This window comes from Rhinopithecus bieti, unplaced genomic scaffold (genome assembly GCF_001698545.2).
Source record: "Rhinopithecus bieti isolate Rb0 unplaced genomic scaffold, ASM169854v2 scaffold_12155, whole genome shotgun sequence".
NCBI classification, from domain to species: Eukaryota; Metazoa; Chordata; class Mammalia; order Primates; family Cercopithecidae; genus Rhinopithecus; species Rhinopithecus bieti.
The window spans coordinates 1,129,167-1,135,270 of record NW_016807423.1 but is presented as its reverse complement, the minus strand read 5'-3'; the positions used below and the strand labels follow the sequence as shown (position 1 = coordinate 1,135,270).

The 6,104-nt window shown below is 44.4% G+C and overlaps 1 pseudogene; it reads left to right on the top strand.

The window, feature by feature from the left end:
• The first annotated feature begins 1,729 nt into the window (after window positions 1-1,729).
• Window positions 1,730-2,589, top strand: LOC108535616 (60S ribosomal protein L6 pseudogene; annotated as a pseudogene).
• Window positions 2,590-6,104: the final 3,515 nt, after the last annotated feature.

The following is a 6,104-nucleotide window of genomic DNA, read 5'->3' as shown; positions in this document are numbered from 1 at the left end:
ACTAATGCTCTTTGCTGCCCATCAAGCTTTTCTATCCCACTTGTTTGGATAATAACTTGCTCTTCTTTGTCATAGGACACATAACTCAGCCACGTCTGTCATAGTATTTCATAGTATTTCATCTCCACGGTGCAGTAATTGGTCCACAGGGGACATGTAACCCAAGAAGAGCTAATTAGAATCCTTTATTGGCTTAATCTATATTCTGTGAGAGAGAATCCCTCTCCTTTTTCATTGCAGGATTTTGTCTGAGATAATGTAAGCCTGGGGCTGCTGGCCGTCTTTCCTACAGTGGAGAGAAACCAAGTGAATGAGAGAGTATTGAATAAGACAGATGCCTAGTACTTAGTAGGCACTTAGAAAATGTTAGATTCCTTTCACCATAAGCCTTGTAAATTCAGGGCTCAGTTAAAAATCTTACTGTTCTTGTCCAGGCACAGTGGCTCACACCTGTAATCCCAGTGTTTTGGGAGGCTGAGGCGGGTGGATCAGCTGAGGCCAGGAGTTCAAAACCAGCCTGGCCAACATGGCAAAACCCTGTCTCTACTAAAAATACAAAAATTAGCCAGACATGGTGGCACATGCCCATAGTCCCAGCTACTTGGGAGGCTGAAGCACTAGAATCAGTTGAACCCGGGAAGCAGAGGTTGTAGTGAGCTGAGATTGTGCCACTGCACTCCAGCCTGGGCAATAGAGTGAGATTCTGTCTCAAAAACAAAACAAAACAAAACAAAATTACTGCTCTTGTTCTTTAGCTTTGTGGATGACAAATGGTTCTTTCTGAACCTTTATTCTACCTATAGCCTTTATTTTTTATTTTCCTCAGTGAGGGAGCTAATCTAAGAGGATCTGACCAAGTATTAGCAGAGTAAATGTGGAGAGGAATTAAATAGTACTGAAGACACAGAGAAAAACAAGGTTTAGTCCCTGTCCTCAAGCAGTTGGTCCTTTTTTTTTTTTTTTGAGATGGAGTCTTGCTCTGTCTCCCAGGATGGAGTGCAATGGTGCAATCTCAGCTCACTGCAACCTCCACCTCCTGTGTTCAAGCGATTCTCCTGCCTCAGCCTCCCGAGTAGCTGGGATTACAGGCGTCTGCCACCGTGCCCAGCTAATTTTTTTGTATTTTTAGTAGAGACGGGTTTCGCCAGGTTGGTCACGCTGGTCTCGAACTCCTGACATCAGGTGATCTACCCGCCTCGGCCTCCCAAAGTGCTGGGATTACAGGCGTGAGCCACTGCACCCGGCTGGAGTTAGTACTTTAAGGGGAGACAGACAGTGACAACACCATACACAAAATGCAATGATTGAATTGTGTATTGGAGTCTGTGGGTGGGGCAGGTGAAATCATGGAGAGATGCAGGGCAGGGAAATGAGACTTTGGTCCGCATAATTGCATGCTCTATCCACAGCACTAGCCAAGAAAAGTTCTCCAGGCAGCTGATGCTTTGGTACCACATGTAAGTGCCCAGCTTCTGTTCTGCAATATAGACTGCTGCAGTGTTGACTCCTGCTAATGAGGAACTTTGAACTTTCTCTACAAATATTGTCTTTCCAGAAAACAGAGCCGGGAGACCTGTATAGCCCAAAGGCAGCTATGGCTCCTAGGGAGGAGAAGAGAACCAGAAGAACTGGTGGCAGGGCAGGGGAACCAGGCAGGAGACAGCAGTGGCTGCAGAACAGGTGTGGGCAGACTGGAACAAATGCAGACACTTATTTCCCATCTTGCAAGATGGCGGGTGAAAAAGTTGAGAAGCCAGGTACTACAGAGAAGAAACTCGAAGCCAAGAAGGCTGATGTTGGTGGCAATGTGAAAAAGGGTAACCTCAAGGCTAAAAAGCCCAAGAAGGGGCAGCCCCATTGCAGCCGCAGCCCTGTCCTTGTCAGAGGAATTGGCAGGTATTGCTGATCTGCCATGTATTCCAGAAAGGCCATGTACAAGAGGAAGTACTCAGCCACTAAATCTAAGGTTGAAAAGAAAAAGAAGGAGAAGGTTCTTGCAACTGTTACAAAACCAGTTGGTGGTGACAAGAGTGGCGATACCCAGGTGGTTATACCTGGCAACATGCCCAGATATTATCCTACTGAAGACATGCCTCGAAAGCTGTTGAGCCATGGCAAAAAATCCTTCCGTCAGCACGTGAGAAAACTGCGAGTCAGCATCACTCCTGGGACCATTCTCATCATCCTCACTGGACGCCACAGGCGCAAGAGGGTGGTTTTCCTGAAGCAGCTGGCTGGTGGCCTGTTACTTGTGACTGGACCTCTGGTCCTCAATCGAGTTCCTCTACGAAGAACACACCAGAAATTTGTCATGGCCACCTCAACCAAAATTGATATCGGCAATGTAAAAATCCCAAAACATCTTATTGATGCTTACTTCAAGAATAAGAAGCTGTGGAAGCCCAGACACCAGGAAGGTGAGATCTTTGGCACAGAAAAAGAGAAATATGAGATTACAGAGCAGCGCAAGGTTGATCAGAAAGCTGTGGAGTCACAAATTTTATCAAAAATCAAAACTATTCCTCAGCTCCAGGGCAATCTGTGTTTGCCCTGATGAATGGAATTCATCCTCACAAATTGGTGTTCTAAATGTCTTAAGAACCTAATTAAATAGCTGACTACAAAAAAAAAAAAAAAGATAAAAAAGAAAGATAGAAAGAAAGAAATGCAGACACTTGTACAACAGCTCCAGTGGCCCTATCCATTCATCTATACTCTCAGAAAGCCTGATTCCTCAGCCCTGTAGGGGAGAATCTTCACTGTCTTCACCAAGGAGATAGGAAGAAGCCATGTGTGGCTTTGCCCTGTCCATGAGAAGCACCATCCACAAACATCTGAGAAAATGCTCACCATCACTAGTGATTTTAAAAAAATGTATATCAGAAAAACTATAAGATACTACTTTTTCCCATTCAAATTAGCAAAACGTCAAATGCTCCATATCCTCAGGGTTAGAAAGGTGCAGGCAAGCAGGAACTCCCAGATACCGCAGGTAAAAAATGTAGATTGGTCCTGGCTAATACAGTGAAACCCCAGTCTCTACTAAAAGTACAAGAAATTAGCCGGGCGTGGTGGCGGGCACCTGTAGTCCCACTTACTCAGGAGGCTGAGGCGGGAGAATGGCATGAACCTGGGATGTGGAGCTTGCAGTGAACCGAGATCGCACCACTGCACTCCTGCCTAGGTGACAGAGTGAGACTCCATCTCAAAAAAAAAAAAAAAAAAATGTAGATTGGGGCTGGGCACAGTGGCTCATATCTGTAATCCCAGCACTTTGGGAGGCTGAGGTGGGAGAATCACTTGAGGCCAGGAGTTCCAGACTAGCCTGGCCAGCATAGCGAAACCCCATCTCTCCTAAAAATACAAAAAATAGCTGAGCGTGGGGGTGTACACCTGTAATCCCAGCTACATGGGGAGGCTGAGGCATGAGAATCGCTTGAACCTGGAAGACGGAGGTTGTAGTGAACCGAGGTCATGACATTGCACTCAAGCCTGGGCATCAGAGTGAGACTCTGTCTCAAAAAAATAAAAAAAAAGTAGATTGGAAAGCAATTGGTCTTAAAATGCTCATATCATTTGACTTAATAATTTCACTTAATCTATCCATTCTAAGAAGAGAAATTGACACATGGAGGCTATAGTAGACATCTCTTGGGGTATTTTCCCAGCTCACAAATGATTCACACTTTTTTGAGAATAGTGGGACTGATTCACGTCACCACCTTTCTTATTCCAGACTCAGAAGCAGAACCACTGTTGATTAGACTGGCGTAGACACCTGACCAAACTAGATCAATTATATTGTCTTTCTCACCTAGGAATTCTGGTTTAGTTTGGACTGATATGTAGAATGGAAGGAGTGTAAAAATTTAGGAACTATATCAGGGCTATTGTCCTCCAGATAGACTGAAAAACAGAGAAAGCCAGTCTGCAGAGAGAGGAGAATAGGGGCAGAGATGTGGAGAGAAGCAGAGATAAGAGATAGAGACAAAATATTCTCTGGAGCATTTCACCTACATTCTAGTCACTTTCTGTGTTCCTAGTTCTGCATTCTGTAAAACACTTCAGTATCCTTATAGCAGCTTATATCTTTTCCTTAAGCTAGCTTGGGTGAGTTTTGATTATTTACATCCAAAAGTGTATCATACTTTACTGATAATAATGGGAATATTGAGTACATACTTATACATTATTTGCACAGTACATTATCAAACTGCCATTTAAAATGTTTTGGAGAACTACTAATGACATGTAAAATTTGTGACACATGAAGAGTAAAAGTATTGAGATATACAATTCTGTATGTGTAGAAAAAGTTTGCAGACACACGAAACTTCTAGCAATAATTACCCTGAGGTGAATTTTCATTTATTACTTCATATGCTTTGGGTTTATTTGAATTTATATATGGAACGTTGCTAATATAATTAAGGTTACATTAAAAGTATTTTCTTTTTTTTTTCTTGAGATGGAGTCTCACTCTGTCACCCAGTGGTGCAATCTTGGCTCACTGCAACCTTCACCTTCCAGGTTCAAGCAATTCTTCTGCCTCAGCCTCCCTAGTAGCTGGGTCTACAGGTGCGCGCCACCACACCTGGCTAATTTTTGTATTTTTAATAGAAACAAGGTTTCACCATATTGGCCAGGCTGGTCTCGAACTCCTGACCTCGTGATCCACCCGCCTCAGCCTCCCAAAGTACTGGGATAATAGGCATGAGCCACTGTGCCCAGCCAAAAGCATTTTCTATGTTGCTATATATCCTTTTTATTTGGTATCATTTTAATGGTTGCATAATGTTGCATTATAACAGGATATCACAATTTATTAGGTCAGTACTTAACTATTAGTTTTTTTTTTTTTTAATTGTTGTTGTTGTTTTATGAGATGGAGTCTTGCTCTGTTGCCCAGGCTGCAGTGCAGTGGTGCGATCTCGGCTCACTGCAAGCTCCACCTCCCAGGTTCACGCCATTCTCCTGCCTCAGCCTTCTGAGTAGCTGGGACTACAGGCGTCCGCCACCTTGCCCGGCTAATTTTGTATTTTAGTAGAGACAGGGTTTCACCGTGTTAGCCAGGATGGTCTCGATCTCCTGACCTTGTGATCAGCCTGCCTCGGCCTCCCAAAGAGCTGGGATTACAGGCATGAGCCACCGCGCCTGGCCAACTATTAGTTTTTTTAAAAATTTTTACTCTTGTAAGCAATGCTGTGAAAAACATCCTTAATGCATAAGGCTTTTTTTCCCACAGTTTGGATTATTTGCTTAGGATCTTTTCTCAGTGGTGAAATTATAGGGGTGGAACATTTCTATGGTTCACGAATAACTCTGGCCACAGTGCTTACTGTAAAGGCTCTGCCTATTTCCTTTGCCATCTGAAACAAAGCTGAGCACCCAGGTCTAGCACATTGCCTCAGTAACCAGCCCACTTGCTAATCTAGTAAGTTTTTTAAAATGACATACCTCCTCATTTTGATTTACATTTCTTTGGTCACTAGTAAATTAGAACATTTTTCATGTTTAACTCCTTTAATTTTTTTTTTTTTTTTTTGAGACGGTGTCTCTCTCTGTCGCCCAGACTGGAGTGCTGTGGCGCCATCTTGGCTCACTGCAAGCTCTGCCTCCCAAGTTCCCGCCATTCTCCTGCCTCAGTCTCCTGAATAGCTGGGACTGCAGGTGCCCGCCACCACGCCCGGCTAATTTTTTTGTATTTTTAGTAGAGACGGGGTTTCACCGTATTAGCCAGGATGGTCTCGATCTCCTGACCTTGTGATCCGCCCTCCTCGGCCTCCCAAAGTGCTAGGATTACAGGCCTGAGCCACCGTGCCCGGCCTTTTTTTTTTTTTTTTTGAGACAGACTCTTACTCTGTCACCCAGACTGGAGGGCAGTGGCATGATCTTGGCTCACTGCAACCTCCGCCTCCCAGGTTCAAGTTGTTCTGGTGCCTCAGCCTCCCAAGCAGCTGGGACTACAAGTGCGTGCCACCACGCCTGGCTAATTTTTTGTATTTTTAGTGGAGACTGGGTTTCGCCATGCTGACCAGGCTGGTCTTGAACTCCTGGCCTTAAGTGATCTGCCCACCTCAGCCTCCCAAAGTGCTGGAATTACA